The 19,274-nt window shown below is 47.0% G+C and overlaps 1 protein-coding gene across 6 annotated transcripts in view; it reads left to right on the top strand.

Annotated features, from left to right (window-relative positions):
• PPP2R5C (protein phosphatase 2 regulatory subunit B'gamma) overlaps positions 1-19,274 on the top strand; it is a 127,689-nt gene that overhangs the window by 59,661 nt on the left and 48,754 nt on the right. The window contains exon 1 of one of the 6 annotated variants that reach the window (XM_049612135.1): positions 396-1,506. The exons of the other annotated variants lie outside the window; for them this stretch is intronic. The gene's annotated coding sequence lies outside the window, so the exon portion shown is untranslated. Of the gene's footprint in view, positions 1-395; positions 1,507-19,274 lie in introns of those variants that run through there. 6 annotated transcript variants of the gene reach the window in all.

Raw genomic sequence — 19,274 nt, 5'->3', positions numbered from 1 at the left:
GTGCAAACAGAAGTGGTCTTGGTCCAGTTACTGATCTACAGCACACACTCAACACAGGGTCGAGCGAGGTAGAAACGGCAGCGTGTGAAGCGTGGTTCTCGGTCGTGCGTTCTACAGAATATGTGCACGAGGAGGCCCCCAGGCGGACGTGCCTCAGGATGCCAGAAGCACATATCTGAATTTTCCTTTCTTATGTTTGGACTTTTATGGTTAACATCTATCGTTTTTCTGAAAACAGAATCCTTTAGAAATACGTAACACATCATATGCTAGCAATTGAATACTGAGCTCAAATTTCATTTAAAGACCAGTGGTCAGTTGTATGCAGAGAGAAAGACCTCACATATAGGTTCAAGCCCTTGGCTTGCTTTTTTTTTTTTTTTTAAAGTTTTTTGTAACGTTTATTTATTTTTGAGACAGAGAGAGACAGAGCATGAACGGGGGAGGGGCAGAGAGAGAGGGAGACACAGAATCGGAAGCAGGCTCCAGGCTCTGAGCCATCAGCCCAGAGCCCGACGCGGGGCTCGAACTCACTGACCGCGAGATCGTGACCTGAGCTGAAGTCGGACGCTTAACCGACTGAGCCACCCAGGCACCCCGGCTTGCTTTTTTTTTTTATGTTTGTTTATTTTGAGAGAGAGAGAAAGAGTGGGCGAGAGGGGCAGAGAGCGAGAGGGAGAGAATCCCAGGCAGGTTCCGCACTGTCAGCACAGAGCCTGACGTGGGGCTCGATCCCACAAACCACGAGACCATGACCTGGTCCAAAATCACAAGCTGGACGCCCAAACGACTGAGCCACCCAGAAACCTTGGATCCTTGGCTTTCTATAGGCTTCTCCTTACAGTACTCACTTGTAAGTTGCTCTCCTGGATTTAAAAAAAAAAAAAAAATCACACCGTTCTGTGTAGACCCCGTTTCTGTCTAGAGACCCTGTGGTATTTCCCCTTTTCCTCCCTCTAGGAACTGCTGCTGACACTCTGGTCTTGGAGAGGAGAGTCCTTTCACAACCTCGTAGAGCCAGGAGGAACCCTGTTTCCCAGATGTGGAAACTGAGCCCCCAGAATCTCAGGCGGGTGCCACAACTGTCTCACAGCAGTTAGTCCACCGCCCGGGTCTTGCCGCCTCCCGTTTTTTTCTCTTCTCGCCCACGTGAGCCTACAGCACCCACCACCCAAAAACCGGGTCCACCATGGTCCTTTATAAATCTATCGCTCAAGGGATATTTTCCCATTCAAATCTAATTGTGCCACAAATTGCTAGTACTGAGATGTCCCTGAGCTCGTCTGAGAGCGTGGCTCCTCTGTGACCTAGCCGCACATGTGTCATAATCGGATTTGAGGCTCACTCAGCCCCTCGCAGGCAGCATTTAAGTAGCTGCTCTGGGGCTGCGCTGTTCTAAGAGCCAGAACAGCAGAGCACAATCTCTGTGCCCAGTTTGCCAGGACACCGTGTAATTGAATTCTGCACAGCCAGACGCCATCGGATTCGGATTCCGCCTTTTGTCAGGTACAGATTTAGTTGCTGAGTGCAGTGCATTAGTGGTCTGCTTGGAAATGCCTGGAGAGGATGAAAAACGTTGCTTCCGTAACAGACATTTTTTAAGGATAGAGCATAAACAAGATTGAGTGACAGAAGCTGACTGCACCTCATTAGCAAAAACAAAAACCAGTGACACGGATTAAGGACAGACTCTATTTCAGGCCTCGCTCTGAGCACATGACGTGTGTTAGCAACAATCCAGGGCGTTGTTGGGCAGTTATCCCCATTTTCCAGTTGAGGAAAGTGAGGCCCTGAAGTCACTAAGGTAGTAACAGGTGGAGCTGAGATTCCAACCCAGGCATTGCCCGCTCGCTTTCTGCTAAGCGAAGGGCTCCAAGTTCGGAGCAAGGTGACGACCTCAGAGTGCCACGAGCATAAGTTGTTTCGATCTAACCGTAAAACAGGGAACATAAAGAAGTCGTCTTTGGAAGTACTTTGTACGGAAACGCTGGCTTTCAAGGACCGGGTCAGGAGGTTTGCCCCGCATGGCTCCCGCTCGGATCACCAAGTCCCTCCACGGCTCCGGCTCGCTTGGGGTCGCATCCCACCTGCGTCCTGCACAAGCTCTGGGAGCACAAGCTCTGGGAGACAAGCATTTCCGAGGGCGGCTCCATCAACGTGGTGTTGGCTTTGTAATGGAATCTTGTAGTTGCAAACAGAGCGGTTGAGGGTAAAGGTCGCTGAGAGACAGGAGGGGGAAGTTCCTGCCAACCAGGGACCCTTGGGGGCCGGCTGGGGACATCGCCCCACGCCCTGCAGGTGTTGCTGGTGTGCTGCTGTCCCCGCAGCCCGCCCAGGTCAGTCGTGGAGGAGCGCCTTCCACCTGTGCTGTCCCGTCACGCTCCGCCCGGCCTGCCTCAAAGACCGTGAGCTTGCAGCTCCCCTGCTGAACTTGTGTGCGCTTCTCGGCACAGAAGGTTCTTGGATCCTGGTTGGAAGGCTCTTCTTCCCAGGTCCCGGCACAGCCAAGCAGATCTTACCCAGCACATTTTGCCCCTTGGACGGAAGTACGTGCACGTGATTCGAAGCATCGTCTCCATTTCCCATGCAACGTGGGATCAAAGCTGTAGAACAGGAGCGGCTAGATGTCTTCAACCCATAGCAAACACTCGAGTGTTTCCTGTTTGAACTGGCAATAGAAACATCAAATATTCGGGCGGCACGTCCTTCTCCAAGGGACAAATGAGCCTTGTGGTCGACTCTTTGGACGACGCACTCCGTGTATTTAGAGTGTGTGCGGTTCGGGGAGCGTGATGCGACCGGGCCCTTTCATAAAGCAGCAGGCGGTGCACCTGGGCCGCTTGCCTCGCCTTAAAAAGGAGAACGGGGTCACCCGACTGGGTCAGGCAGAGGAGCGCGCGACTCTTGATTCCGGGGTCGTGAACTCAAGCCCATGTCGGGTGTAGAGATTACTAAAAAAACAATAAAATAAGTAAGCATTAAAAAAAACCAAAGGAGAGCGAGGGTGTGGAGCACTGCAGGTCGGTCGTCTCGCTTCGCAGTTGGCTTTGTGTGGCTGCTGAGCCGCCGCTGGAGCGTTTCCTGGAGAAACGGGAGAAGCTGGCTCTCGGCCCCCGGCTGTGTGCTTTGTCCCAGGACCCATCTAGACCCGCGCTGGCCCAGCCGCGGCATCGCTCGTGCCCGGGGCGTGGGGGAGGGGTGTGCTGTGGAGCCGTGTGTCACCGCTAATTACCCCTGCCACCTCGCTATCTCGGGGCCCACGTCGGAGGAGGCGCGGGCGTGGGCGGGCCGTGGCGCTACACGCCGGCCAGAGCAGCCTCCGGCGTCACGGACCTGGGAGCGGGCCCACAGCTGGTCACGCCTGGCGGGCACAGGTGGACAGACCTGGCACGGGCCTGCCTTCCCTCCTTAGCGGCCTTCCAGCTTCTCTGTCTCACTGTCTCCAGGCTCCGAGTTTAAAATCCTTCTCTTCACAGTTTGTGGATTACTTGAGACGGTAACACGACAGGCGTCAGCGGTGTAGAGGTTTCCGTCTAGTTGACGCCTCCGACTGCTCTCTCGCCCCCCGCGCTGGGTAGCCCGTCCAGCCCGGGCCGAGGGTCGCCCTGCACAGAAGCGTGCAAGTCCCAGGTTAACAACGTCTGGAGTTTGGTCCTGTCAGTGACCTTCGCTCGTGCGGCCCATTCGTGGGGCACCTGTTACCGGGGGGGACGGCGGAGGCGGGGGTGGCTGTGCCCTCTCAGCCCCCGCGTTCCTCCCCAGGCAGCCGCCCGATTGCAGTGACGAGGCCGCGTCTGTGCCAGAGCCCATCAGAAAGCCCCCAGGGAAGTCCCCTCTGGTCCCCAGGAGGGCGTCAGCCGCTCCCCCCGCCACCGGGGTGCCACTGGCCCTTGGGGACAGGAAGAGCTGCCACCCACCTCTGTTGGCCGGTAGCCCTAATACTGCCGGCCTTTTGGCAGACGTCGGCTGATGGCCCGGCGAGGTGAGGACCGGAACCCAGAACAGGGAAGGACGAGCGCTAATTAGCACGTGCTGCTCCTAGAGGGGAGGAGTCATGGGCATGCGCAGAGATGAGGACGGCAGCTCCTGGCGATGGGACTTGAGGGGTCCGGCACCTCTTTCTATGCATCACCCCCTGGGGGTGGACATGTGCGCACACACACGCACACACACGCATGTGTCCCCAATTTCACGGTTTCCCGTATGTGAGTCCCAGGGCTTGCTCTCGGCACATCCCGGCACACAGCCCTCCAGGCTTCTTTGTTATGTCCTCCGTTGCCCTTTCCTGCAGCAGCTCTGGGCCAGACATCATGTGCGCAGAGCCCAGAATTCATCAGGAGGGGGTGCTCGTGGTCAGAAAGAACCATTCTTACCTATTTGAGACACAGAGAAAGGAAGGAGAGAACATAAAATCAAAGCTGAAAACGAATCTGTACCTATTTTCAGTATGTCCTTCTCACGGCTCTACCCTGTTCTGTCTGCCGGCGAACACATTAGAAGTTCTAGAATCTTCCTTTGGCAGTCTGTGTGTCAAATGTAATAAAAGCAGTGACTGTTCCTGAAACGATGCCTGCCCGTGTGCTTTCGATAAACGCGCTACTGTGTTGCCGGAGCTCTTGGTCACTGGATGCGGTGATATTATTCAGTATTTCGTCAGGAGTTCTAGTCTGCAGGGAAGACGAAAGGACATAACCAGAGGTGCTGGACATTTACTAATCTGTACTAATGGTAAGTGCCGAACTTCATTCCCCAACAGAGGACTTCAGAACTAAATTCTTAAGCAGGGAATATGGCCTTGTGTCAATAAAACGCAGCTTTGGATTGATCTCCATATCCCTAGGAGTTTGACTTGGCTTCATCTTGGCCAAAAAAAAGAAAGAAAAAAAAAAAAAACAGGCTTCCAATTCAGCTCGTGTCTCTTAAATTCCTTGTATGTATTACCAGGAGGTGGGGACACATTCCTGAATACACATGTGTGTCCACAGGTGGCTTTAGAAGCTTCGGGAACACAAGGCTTGGAATTACGTCATGACTTTGCCTTGTTCTTACCATGGTAAAGTCTACACGAGAAGTCACTTTGTCTCCCATGTGACTTCCTTCACTGAAAAATGGACTTGCCTTAATTAGGAGCGTTCCTGAGGAAACAGGTCTCTCCTGGCCTCTGTCTTATCTCAGCCGGGCCTGCTGCTTTGGGCCGTCCTTACCTCACCGCCTTCCCCACTGCTCCCTGGAGGCTGCCAGCTCTGGGAGGCTAAGAGCATGAATGGACCACACCCTGGCTCCAGCCACTGCTTTCGAAAGGAGAGCTCTGCCTCGTTGAGTTATGCTCTGATTTCGTGAAAAGGGGTGGTGGATTGGGGGTCGCTGGTGGAACCCCTTCTCTGTGTGCAAAGGGGGAGAGAGGATTTCAGATGTCTGAGGAGGAGCTCGTCGGGTTAATGGGGGAGACCTGGCGATGGGCTTTAACCAGACCTGCGGTCCTGAGTGGACTTTAGCACATCTGCTCCTTTGGGAGGGAGGGGCATAAACCTGGTGAATGTGTGTAACAAAGCTGAATAAACTGCAGAACTGGGTTTTGAAAGGGAACATTCATGATGGGTTTTGAGCTACAGATGGTCTCTTAGCAAAACTTGTTTAAAGCAAAAGTATGACTGTAGAAGCTGCTGGCCAGTCTTGTGTCCCCAGATTCACCCGAATTGGTTTCACAGGCGGTGTTTTCATCTTGTCTGAGTCCCAGAATCCTGCCCAGAGAGACTGGGAAAAGGGTGGCCTCGGCATACTCAAAACAGGAAGGAGCGCTCAGTGCCTCTCGGTCGATTTTCGTGGAAGGACCACCCAGCACAAGACAGGGGCGGGCCGGCAGGCAGCACCCAGCGTTGTCGAACAAATGGACACTCTTAGCGTAGAGACGTGGTTCTTCAAAGCCCTGTCTGCTTCCGGTTACCGGTGGTGACTTCCACTCCTTTATGGGAGGTGGTGTGGACGGGGGTGGCGTGCACATTGGCTGTATTTGACCGAAGTAACACCCATTGAGAAGCCTGGCCACGGGCTCGGTGCGTAGGGTGAAACTAAGCCGCCATGGCTCATCCACACTAAGACACCGCTGATTATAGGTCAAGCGTGTTGTAAGGATTCCCAAGAAGGAAAGGAAAAACCATCAAGTGAAAGCCACAGCTTGATTTGGGGACGTCGGTACGGAAAACGTATACACTAGAATAGATAGACCGTGATGCTGGCACTTTGACATCGGGAAAGATTTATTATAACTTTGAAAATAATCAAGGTAGGAGTGCATTGAGAGGATTAACTCAGTTTTGAAATGGGGCAGGTGCTAAGGGACAGGGTTCAGAGGCCCCCTCCGCGGCAGTGAACGTGTCATCCAGCTGCATCTGTCTGTCACCCTTGCGAGCTGTGAGAGTGGGGACTTCTAGAGTAGGAGATGCCCCGTTAGCGGAAACGGCCCTGAGGAGCCAGAGCGCGGCGTCAGGATCGCGCCACAAGAGACGCGCAGGTTCTAGACTGGACTCAGCCCTTGTCTTGTGATGTGGGTCTTCCCGCTTCTGGCATTTTCGTTTCAGTCCCTCTGTCACTTGTGAAGAGACTGTTCTCATTCCCAGATCGGACTCTGTCGCTCACCTGCGACAACCCTCTGTGATTGAAATCTGTCTGCTTACGGTCATTTCAAGGGTTTCCACCAAAGTACCTCTGAGAATCCAAAGTGCTGAAATGTCTGTTCTTGGCAGTTTCTCCGAAGACCTTGGTTTTGTCTTAAAAATTTATGTAGACTTTGCATTCTACTCGGATACATGTGGCATTATTTTACCACGAATATGCCTTAAATTAAGGCACCTCTCAGTTAAATGACCTGAGTGTGTTTCCCTCAATTGCTGTGTCCATTCACTGAACATTTGAGGTCCCCCGTGTGCTTGTCCAGTTTTACATACTGAGGAGAACGTGCTGAACAAGACAGAGGCCTTCCTCTGTGAAACTTGTGATTAAGGATCCAGTGTGATTACTTTAGGGTTTATAAAACGTAAGCGTTCTGCTCACTTAAGATTCTTCTGGAGAGGGCGCCTGGGTGGCTCAGTTGGTTGAACGTCCGACCTCGGCTCGGGTCATGTCCCACGGTTCGCAGGTTCCAGCCTCACTTCAGGCTCTGTGCTGACAGCTCGGAGCCCAGAGCCTGCTTCGGATTCTGTGTCTCCCTCTCTCTCTGCCCCTCCCCTGTTCATGTGCTGTCTCTCTCTCTCTCTCTCTCAAAAGTAAATATAAACATTAAAAAAAATTTTTTTAAGATTATTTTCAGGGAAAATGGATTTTCCAGGCAAGTGCACCCTGTTTAATTTGTCCTGTCCTTCAAGGCCCTCTGATCAGAGAAGTGGGCACACAGAGAGCCACTCCTCCCCACTGAGAGTGGCCTCAGTCCCTCCACAGTAGCCTCAGGTCCAGAGGCACCTCTCATGTGTTTTCCTCATTTTTCTTTTAGATCACATATCAGGTCTTAACTTATATTTGTGTCATTAAAGCCTAGTTCAGTGCCTGGCATGTATGATGTAATGATACAGGCCCCATAGTCAAGGTTGGGGCCTACTCTGAGACCTTAGTTTCTATGTCCTGATTGCCTCATATCAAATGTTTCAGATCTGATAAACAAGTCTTGCTACCATTTTTCTGTTACACATTTGGGATCATAATTGCTGATCATTGGGAGAAGGAAAGGAAGGAACGATATAAATAGAAAAAAATAGAGAGGTCACTTAGAACTTCATTTTGATTGGGAAGTTTTTTCAATTAAAAAGAAATCTATTCAGAGCTTAAGTTCTTCAACATAAATACTGGGTACGTTAGAGAATGTGTTGGGATTGTGTTTGTGTGTGTGTGTGTGTGTGTGTGTGTGTGTGTGTTCCAGTCCCAGGAAGATCAACATTAATTTAGAGGTTGTCAGCGTTGGTTCATCTAAAGCCGTCGTGGAAGAGACTGCGATGTGTCTGTACCCCAGGAGTACTTGTGTGGGGCAGCTCTGTGGGGCCCACCCTGGTGACAGTGGCTGCCTTTGGGAGGAAGGATGGAGGCAGAGGATGGTTATGAAGGAAGGAGACTCATCTCCCTGTGTTCTTGGGTGTTTTTGAGGGTTGTTTCTGCTGTATGCGTTTAGTCTGTAGCCTTTTTAGTTTGAAATACAATTCCTATACAGAAGCACATAAAACAAGGAGCGCCTGGGTGGCTCAGTCAGTTAAGTGTCCGACTTCAACTCAGGCCATGATCTCACGGTCCGTGAGTTCGAGCCCCGCATCGGGCTCTGTGCTGATGGCTCGGAGCCTAGAGCCTGCTTCAGATTCTGTGTCTCCCTCTCTCTCTGCCCCTCCCCCGCTTGTGCTCTGTCTCTCAAAAGTAAATAAAAAGGTAAAAAAAAAATTTTTTTTTTAAATAAGCACATAAAACCAAGTGCGATAAAGAAGTATAAAAGCAAATAACCACCACCCAGACCAAGGCGCCCACAGCCTCCTGTAGGTCCTGAATGGGTTGAGGGATGCCTGTTTCTATACCCTATAAACATGAAATCATACTGAATAAGTCCTTTTTATCTCAGCTCATTCACCCAACAGCATTTTGTAAGATGTATTCAGATCGTATAGGGCTCATTCGTCTCTGTGGTTTCAGAATATTGTAGAATATCTGCTGCCGGTGAGCATTCAGGTTGTTTCCAGTTTGGGCTATTGGTGCTGATGGGAGCATTCTCTTACCCTGTTGTCCTGCACCTGCATGAGGTTCGTAGGGTAAGTGGCCAACAATGCAGGTCCCAGCTCCCGGGGCAAGAGTCCACTGGCTATATGTATTCAAATAGTTCCCTACTCTGTGGCCTGCCTTTTTTTATTCTTGGTGGAAAAATTTTGAATTTTACATGTTCAGTTTATCAATCTTTTAATGATCGTTATTTTTTACGTCTTAAGTTTTCTTGGACCCAAGTAAGTAAAATCAGAAATGAAAGAGAAGTAACAACCAACAGCACAGAAATACAAAAGATTATAAGATAGAGACTACTACAAAAAATTGTATGCCGATAAATTAGACAACCTAGAAGAAATGAGTAAATTACTAAAAACATGCAGTCTTCCAGAGCTGAATATAGAATAAATAGAAAATCTGAATATATTAGTAATTATTAGTAATGAAAGTGATAAACAAACAAACAAAAATTACCCGCCCCCAAAAATACTACCAAAAAATAAAAGTCCAGGACCAGACGAATTCATGGATGGATTCTTCCAAATATTTAAAAAGCTAATGGCTTTTTCCCCAAATTATTCCAAAAAATAGAGTAAGAAAGCTTCTCATACATTCTACTAGGCCAGCATTATCCTGGTACCAAAACTAGACAAAGACACCAGTAAAGAAGAAAACTACAGGCCAATATCCCTGATGAACATAGATGCAAAAGTCTTTGGCAAAGTATTAGTAAACCACGTACAACACCGCCTTAAAAGGATCATTACTGTGATCAAGTGGGATTTATTCCAGGGATACAGGCATGGTTCAACATTTGCAAGTCAATGTGATAGACCACATCAACAAAACAAAGGATAAAAATCCTTTGATTATCTCGGGGGCGCCTGGGTGGCTCAGTCAGTTGAGCATCCGACCTGGGCTCAAGTCATGATCTCACAGCTTGTGAGTTTGAGCCCCGCATCAGGGTCTGTGCTGACAGCTCGGAGCCTGGAGCCCGCTTCAGATTCTGTGTCTCCCTTTCTCTCTGCCCCTAACCCACTCACATTCTGTCTCTCTCTAAAATAAACATAAAAAAAAAGTTAAAAGAAAAATTCTATGATTATCTCAACAGGTGCAGAAAAAGCCTTTGACAAAATTCAACATCTATTCATGATAAAAACTCTCAACAAAGTGGGTTTAGAGGCAACATACCTCAACATAATAAAAAAAAAAAAAACCACAAAAATAAAACCCATTGTAACATCATACTCAATGAAGAACTGAGAGCTTTTCCTCCAAAAGACAGGATGTCCACCCTTGCCACTTTTATTCAACACAGCACTGAAAGTCTTAGCCATAGCAATCAGACGAGAAAAGGAAACAAGAGGCTTAACGCTGGAAGGAGCGTGTTAACTGTCACAGTTTGCAGATGACATGTTACTATACCTAGAAAACCTTAAAGACCCCACCAAAAAAACTATTACAAGTGATCACTGAATTCAGTGAAGTCCCAGCATTCAAAGCTAATACCCAGAAGTTGGTTACATTTCTATACACTAATAGTGACACAACAGGAAGAGAAATTAAGAAAAATTCCATTCAAAAATACACCAAAAAGAGGGGTGCCTGGGTGGCTTAGTCAGTTGAGCATCTGACTCTTGTTTTCAGCTTGGGTCATGATCCTGGGGTCATGGGATCGAGCCCTGTATCAGGCTCCATGCTGGGTGTGGAGCCTGCCTGAGATTCATTCATTCATTCATTCTCTCTCTCTCTCACCCTCCCTTCCCTCCCCCTTTGCCCTCTGCCTCTCTGCTCTCTCCCTCTCCTGCTTCTGCACACTCCTGCTCTTAAAAAAAAAAAAAAGAAAAGAAAGGAAAAGAAAAGAAAGAAAGAAAACACCAAAAAGAATAAAATACCTAGAATAAATTTAAACTTAACCAAGGAAGTGAAAGACCTATACTCTGAAAACTGTAAAACACTGATGAAAAAAATTGAAGATGACCAAATGGAAAGATATACCATGCTTATGGATTGGAAAAATTAATATTGTTAAAATATTTATACTACCCAAAGCAATCTACGGATTCGGTGCAATCCCTAAGTACCAATAGCATTTTTCACAGAACTAGAATAAATAATACTAAAATTTGTATGGAACCACAAAAGACCCTGAATAGCCAAAGCAGTCTTGAGAAAGAATAACAAAGCTGGAGGTATCACAATTCCAGATTTCAAGTTACACTACAAAACTGTAGTAATCAAAACAGTATGGTACTGGCACAAAAATAGACACATAGATCAATGGAACACAATAGAGATCCCAGAAATACACCCATGCTTTTCTGGTCAATCTATGATGAGGCAGGAATATATAATGGGGAAAAGACAATCTCTTCAATAAATGGTGTGGGTAAAACTGGACAGCTACGTGCAAAAACACAAAACTCAAATGGATTAAAGGCCTAAATGTGAGACCTGACATCATAAAACTGCTAGAAGAGAACACAGATAGTAATTTCTTTATTGGTCGCAGCAACATTTTTCTAGATATGTCTCCTAAGGAAAGGGAAACAAAAGCAAAAAATAAACTGTTGGGACCGCACCAAAATAAAAAGCTTTCACACAGCAAAGGAAACAGTCAGCAAAACAAAAAGGCAACCTACTGAATGGACGAGGATATTTGCAAATTATATATCCTGTAAGGGGTTAATATACAAAGTATATAAAGAGAGTATATAAAGTTGAGTATATACAACTCAACATCAAATAACAATCATCATCATCATCATCATCATCAATTACAAAATGGGCAGAGGTCCCGAATAGACATTTTTCCAAAGACGTACAGATGGCCAACAGGCACATGAAAAGATGCTCAGCATCACTCATCAGGGAAATGCAAATCCAAAGCACAATGAGATACCGCCTCACACCTGTCACAATGGCTAGAGTCAAAAAGAAATAACAAGCGTTGGCAAGGATGTGGAGAGAAAGGAACTCTTGTGTACTGCTGGTGGGAATATAAATTGGCATAGCCACTGTGGAAATCAGTACAGAGCTCCCTAAAAAAAAAAGTATGATCTGTTATCCCACTAGTAAGTATTTACCCAAAGAAAATGAAAACGCTAATTCAAAACGATATGTGCACCTCTGCATTGATTGCAACATTATTTACAATGACCAAGATTTGGAAGCAACCCAAGTATGCACTGATAGATGAATGGATAAGGAAGGTGTGTGTATATATATACCTGTACATATATATACATGCACGCGTACAGACCGTGGAATACTACTCAACCATAAAAAGGGATGAGATCTTGCCCTCTGCAACAACATGGATGGAGCTAGAGAGTATAACGCTAAGTGAAATAAGTCAGACAGAAAAAGACAAATACCATATGTTTTCCCTTATATTTGGATTCTCGAAAACCAAATGAACAAACAGCTGGACGAACTTATGGTTGCTAGAGGGGAAGATGTGGGGGGTATGGACAAAACGGGTGGAGGGGAGGTGGACGTACAGGCTCCCAGTTGTGGAATGAATATGCCACGGGAATCAAAGATACGGCCCAGGGAATATCGTCAGTGGTATATGCTGTGTTGGCTGGTGACCGACGGTGGCTACACTCGTGGTGAGCACAGCGTCAGGTATAGAGTTGTTGAACCACTGGATCGTGCGCCTGAAGCTAACGTCACATTGTGTGTCAACCAAACTCAAATTAAAAAAAAAAAGTCCTTTTCCACTTCTTTCTTGACCTAAGATATTCTTCTGTATTATTTTCTAAAAGCATTAGGGTTTTGTGTTTCAAATTTAATTCATAACCCACTAGGAGCTTTTATATATATACTATATATATATATATATATATATATATATATATATATATATATATATAACGTGACCCAGTTTCTTCTTCCCTTCCTTCCTTCCTTCCTTCCTCCCTCCCCTATTTCCTCTCCCTGGGTACCTAGTTGTCCCAGTGCCATGTATTTAAATTTTTAAAAAAAAATTTTTTTTTTCAACGTTTTTTTATTTATTTTTGGGACAGAGAGAGACAGAGCATGAACGGGGGAGGGGCAGAGAGAGAGGGAGACACAGAATCGGAAACAGGCTCCAGGCTCCGAGCCATCAGCCGAGAGCCCGACGCAGGGCTTGAACTCACGGACCGCGAGATCGTGACCTGGCTGAAGTCGGACGCTTAACCAACTGCGCCACCCAGGCGCCCCGCCATGTATTTAAATTTTAAAGACTGACTTTTCTTCACTATTCTGCAGTACAGTTCTGTCATAAATCAAGAATCCGTATATGCCCACGCCTGTCCGTGGGCTCTGTTCTCTGTGGCTTGGCCGTTTTCATTAATGAAGCTTCACAGTAAGTCTGCATTTCCAGAACAGTGAGTTACCCCACCCTGTTAAAGACCTTCTCCAAGAGGGTCTTGGTTTGTGTTGACCCCTTACGTTTCCTATGCATTTTAGGATCCGCTTGCCCAGTTCCACGAGTCCCTGATGGGATGTGGATTGGGGCAGCACCGAATCTCTTAAGTCAGCTTCTTCATCTGGGGAATGTTATCTACAGACTCCTGGTGGCTCCCTCAGGCCCAGCAGGATCTGGTGGGAGCTTCCCTCCAGGCTGGGAGAGGTGAAGGGAGCTGCTCTCGCCACATCCTGGCAGGTGGCTCAGGCAAGAAAAAGAACACCATCAGTCTTTGCGGAGAAAGGATGGCATACACAGAAAACCAAAGGGATTTACAGATAACTTTATTAGAATTAATGGAGTTAATTAGAAGAGTTAAGCCAAGTAGCTAGATACAGAAGTAATCCCCCAAAACATTTTTTGTGTGTCACAGCAGCAGTTAGAAAAATTAAATCTTTTTAAAGATACCATTTACAGGGGCATCAGAACCTAACAGATACCAAAGAGTAAATCTAAAAAATGTGCAGCACATTGTAAGAGAAAATTATAAAACTTTATTGAAAGACATTTAGGGAAAACTTGAGTGAGCGGAGAAATATTCCATGTCCGTGGATTGGAAGTCTCATTATCGCACAGGCTTCCATTTTTCCCAAATTGATAAAGGGAATTTAAAGGGTCATTAATAGGGCATCTGGAGGGCTCAGTCGGTTGAACATCCGACTTCAGCTCAGGTCGTGACCTCGCGGTTCGTGAGTTCAAGCCCCGCGTCCGGCTGTGCCGACAGCTCAGAGCTTGGAGCCTGCTTCAGATTCTGTGTCTCCCTCTCTCTCTGCCCCTTCCCTATCTGTTCTCGCTCTCTCTTTTTCCATCTCTCTCTCTCTCTCTCTCTCTCAAAAATATTTACAAAAACATAAAGGGCCATGAATAATCAGCATGGAACAGAACAAGGTGAAAGAACTTAGTTTAACAGATACCGAGCCTTATTTTAAGGCTGTAGGAGCTAGGACTCCGGTGTTGGTGCTGGGAGAGGCGTCAGTGCAGCAGAACGTTCCGGGCCTGCAGACGGGATCGAGGACAGAGGGGCCGCAGGCAGCAGTGGGAAGGATGGGTCATTTCAGAAATGGCACATAAACTTCCTTTTTCAAAAACAAAAGAGTAATGCTGAACTTTTGTTTTCTAGTGGGGGGACCCTGCCATCTGCCTCACTTTGTCATATAAGAAATAGAGCTCAGTGGAATTTAGCCCACGTTAATGAAGAAGCACACATTTACTCCATAGTGTTAGTAACTGAATCCAACTTTATTCCCGCTCACCTTGTACTAAGAATAGATACATCGGAAGGACGAGATGACATCGTAGCTCAAGGTTTGGCTGTCTGCTTTTAGCGAGATTGCTTGTTTGTTCCCATTGTGAATGAGCTATCTCTTGTCTGTGGGCTCACAACTTCGTATTTTCTTAGACCCTCTTGGGACCTGTGCACCGTGCCTTTGAGAAGGCGCCGTGGGAGCTCACGGAGGTGCTGTGGTTACACTGTGGTCTCTCTCCTTGGAAATCAAGCCGCTTCAGCTGCTTAGCACACATTCCGTGAGTGACCACAAAGTAGTTGACCGCCCGTGAGCATGAACCTTTGCGGGGAGGGAATCTCTCGAGGTGGCATTCTCCAGGCTCATAGTTTTAGCAGTCTCTTTATTTTCTCTTTATTTCATTCGAGTCATGGTTATTTGGAAAAAGCCATTTCCTATGTACCAGAGGGCCTGGTTCTCCTGTCTTTTTGCACCTGTCGTGCTGCAAGTTGGTTCTTTATTGTATCTTGAAGTGTTTTCTTTTCACCGCCAACACTTGTCACGTAGAAGTGGGCTTGGCTGTGTAATCATTTTTCTGTCCGCCAACAGCTCGCATGATGCCTCCTCGCATATAGCTACAACTCAGTGATGCAGCCTCACCATATCCCACGATTCGTGGTTCAAGCGTGTCATGTCCCCACTCTGCCCCTTCTGAGGGGTGCACACTGAGGCACACAGAGGCTTGCAGCACCTGTGAAGTTGGCTGTGATACAATTAGTGGCTTAGGAGTGACTTTTTAAAGCCTGCCGTGGCTCCTTGCTGCCCGGCGGTGGTCTGCAGACCTGACCACACGTGCCGGCGGCCAGCGGCCTGAGGCACACGCCCCCACCGTGTGTCCGTTTGCAGGTTACGTGTTGGCTCGGCTTACATGTTATTCTCTGCAGAAGAAGGAAGTGTGAATGCCTACAAGTTCTGTGGATACCACCTTGGGCACTCCTGGGGCTCGGCCCCACTTTGAAGGTCAGGATCGGGGCAACGAGCCCATTCCCTATGGCTCCTCTGGTGTCGTGGATACAGGAACGCTGCCCTCCCTCCTGGTGGGGACCGAGAGCGTTAATGGGGTGCCCTCACCCTACTCTGATGGTATAACCTTCCTCGAGCATCCCTGTCAGTTATAAATTACAGGCTTCCTTTCAGTAAGTCTGTTTTTAAAAGAACGACACAGTCATACCTCCGCCTTGTTTGCACTGTTTCCCACGCCACGGATTAGTGTCTTCCCAGCTCCTAGTGTGTCCCTACATTTTGCTTCTAGGTATCATTCAGGATTTACCTTGAAATAATTGGGAAGGGTCCCAAGTTTACAATAATAGACTTATGAGGACCCTGGTGGGGTGGGGGGGGGGGGGGGCGGGGGGGCTGCTGAAAGGTTTATACAGACCCAGGGTACCTTGTGTGTGGTTTTATCTGTGTAGAAGAATGTAATAGCTCCTAACTTAAGAAATAATAAACCAAGAACCATAAAATACCTAGGAATAAATATAAGCAAAGAGGTGAAAAATCTATACACTGAGAACTATAGAAAGTTTATGAAAGAAATTGAAAAAGACACAAAAAAATGGAAAAAGATTCCATGCTCCTGGATAGGAAGAACAGACATTGTTAAAATGTCGATACTACCCAAAGCACTCTACATATTCAATGCAATCCCTATCAAAATAACACGAGCATTCTTCACAGAGCTAGAACAAATAATCCTAAAATTTGTATGGAACCGGAAAAGACCCCGAATAGCCAAAGCAATCTTGAAAAAGAAAACCAAAGCAGGAGGCATGACAATCCCAGACTTCAAGCTATACTACAAAGCTGTCATCATCAAGACAGTATGGTACTGGCACAAGAACAGACACTCAGATCAATGGAACAGAATAGAAAACCAGAAATGGACCCACAGATGTATGGCCAACTAAACTTTGACAAAGCAGGAATATCCAATGGAATAAAGACAGTCTCCTCAGCAAGTGGTGCTGGGAAAACTGGACAGCGACATGCAGAAAAATGAACCTGGACCACTTTCTTACACCAGACACAAAAATAAACTCGAAATGGATGAAAGACCTAAACGTAAGACAGGAAGCCATCAAAATCAACACTTCATCGACACATTCTGAAACACTTGTGTGGGTGTTATTAGTCTGTATGCAATTTAAAATTAAAGTGAGCCACTGTCCCTCATGGGCAAAATTCAAAGTCCTTTTTTTTTTTATTCTGCTTCATGGAGGTAACGTAAGGTTTGGGTCAAGTCCAGCGTCATGGTTTATTACTTAAGAGTCAGGCGGCCTTGAATACTGAATACAGAAGTGTAAGGTACCCACAGTGCCAGGCCTGGTTAGTTTGGTAACATTCGGTTCACATTACAGGGATGATCAGAAGAGTAGAGTCAAGTACAGGTTCAAGTCTGTCACACCTCTTTTCCTTCTTTCAAGATTAGCAATGCTAATTTAGAAGTTTGGTTTGGGGGGATTTTTTTTTTTTTTTACTTTTTAAACCATGAAATTGTAAAAGCCAAATGAGATTTTAGGAAATAGAGTTCACGAGATTAAATTTTTTTTAATATTTATTTATTTTTGAGATTGAGACAGAACATGAGTGGGGGAGGGACAGAGAGAGGGAGACACAGAATCCGAAGCAGGCTCCAGGCTCCGAGCTCTCAGCACAGAGCCTGACGCGGGGCTCGAACTCAAGAACGGTGAGCTCATGACCTGAGCCTAAGTCAGACGCTCAACTGACTGAGCCACCCGGACGCCCCAAGAGTTCATGAGATGATCATCATGACAGACTCTTTTATAAACTATAAATGAAAATAGTACAGTAACAACTTAACTGTCTGGAACCCTGGAAGAATTGACATAAATGCCAGAAGGCTGAGATTTTACTGTCTTTTAGAAGAATTTTAGATAGAAACTTTAAATCTGTTTTACTCTGCTCTTCCTCCTTAATCAGAATAAATTTGTTTTAGTGGTTTTGGTGATAACCTTGTCTTTATTCTGAATGTCAGTTCTTATTACTGTGTTAAAGGAGCGAATGATGCTTTCAGATGCTTTTGAGGTATGTGAGACCTAATGACACCACCCTGGAGGACCCCGGGCATGCCCTTGCTTTGGGGTATATTATGCTGCCCTATCTGGATCTGCCACTTAATGGCGTGGCGGCCTGAGGCTGTTGAAGCTCTCGGTGTCTGGGTCCTCATGTGTCTCTTGGGGTAAACACAGCCTTCTTCGTTTTCTCCAGCGTCAAGAGCATGAGAATCCCAGATAGGTTCCAAAAATACAAGCCGTGACTGCAAAATGAACTCATTGAGGTGATCCTAGCAGACCGGAGGATGAACCAAGCTGTAGAATTAATTGAGTGAGGATTGAAGTCAAGCAAGGAGGTAATTCAGAAAAGGAAACCTTTTCATTGGGAGAGGTTGGGCCCAAACACCGTAGCGGTCGTCACTCGTTGAAAATGATTCAACAGACAGACACCTACTACTCAGAATGTTTATGAATCAAATTCTGGTTCTGCAAGCCTCGTTACTGGGCGTTAGGGGTGCACGGAGAACTAGAAAACGTAGTCACCTGACCCGTGCGTTCGGAGAGCAGGTGGGGGGAAGCATGAGATACTAGGCAGGATAGCTGAGATGCGGGAAGCAATAGCCAGTGCGCAGCGCCCGGCTCGGAGCGCGGCCCGCGGCTGACCAGGTAGTGGCAGAGCCCTGAGCAGGAAGCGGGCAGCTGGTGGCAGGAACGAGGAGGAGCCGGGAGGACACTTGGGGCGAAGAGGGTGAGGGCGTGAGCACTGAGGCAGGAAAGCCCGAGGGCCCGGAGGTGCGCCCTGGGCGCAGGTAGGTGTGGGGTCTCAGCTCTGGGCCCAGGACCCCTTCACACTCCTAAACGTTATGTAGGACCCCCGACGAGCTTTTGTGTATGTGGCTTTAGCTACCGATATTGACCATGTTCCAAATGAAAGCAGAAAAGATAAAGTGTATATTTATTAATTCATATAAAAATAACAAAACCGTGTGCTCGCTTTGGCAGCACGTATCCTAAAATTAAAAATAATAAACCTCGGGGCGCCAGAGTGGCTCAGTCGGTGAAGCGTCTAAGTTTGGCTCAGGTCACGATCTCGAGATCCTGGAGTTCGACCCGGCGTCGGGCTCTGTGCTGACAGCCCAGAGCCTGGAGCCTGCTTCCGATTTTGTGTCTCCCTCTCTGTCTGCCCCTCCTCTGCTCGTGCTCTGTGTCTCTCTATCTCTCAAAAATAAGTAAACATTAAAAAAATAATAATACAATAAGCCTAGCGCATGTTAACAGAAATAACGTCTTTATGAGCAAAGCCATATTTTATGAAAGAAAAACAAATTAAGTGAGAGAGTGGCATTGTTTTCTCTCTGTGCACATCTCCCTCCTGCCTGGCTTACTAGGAGATCGCCGGATTCTCCTGTCTGCTTCTGCATTCAGTGTGTCGCCGTGTGTCTTAGTTGAAATGTATGAAGACACATGTTTGGGGAAGCTGGGGACAAGTTCCTTAATATCCTTTGCACGTAGTTCCAGAATTTTCTTTGATATTACACCAAGACCTAAACAGGCAGTTTCTTGAAGGAATCTGTGATGGGGAATCTGAAACCATATAATGAGCTGAGCATACATTTTATTCCATTAAAATCCAGTGGAAGGACTTGCACTTTGAGTGCCCTGGAAGGACCTTGTAATGCCATTTATCGATCACTTTGAAGATACTGGTTCACTGAGTTTTGCAAACCTTCTGAGACACTTTGCAAATGTCGGACACATTTCAGTATGTATATCGAGAAATCTCACTCATTAGCG

This window comes from Panthera uncia (genome assembly GCF_023721935.1).
Source record: "Panthera uncia isolate 11264 chromosome B3 unlocalized genomic scaffold, Puncia_PCG_1.0 HiC_scaffold_1, whole genome shotgun sequence".
Classification (NCBI taxonomy): Eukaryota; Metazoa; Chordata; class Mammalia; order Carnivora; family Felidae; genus Panthera; species Panthera uncia.
The sequence above is the reverse complement of the archived record's forward strand: the minus strand, read 5'-3'. Positions and strand labels throughout refer to the sequence as shown.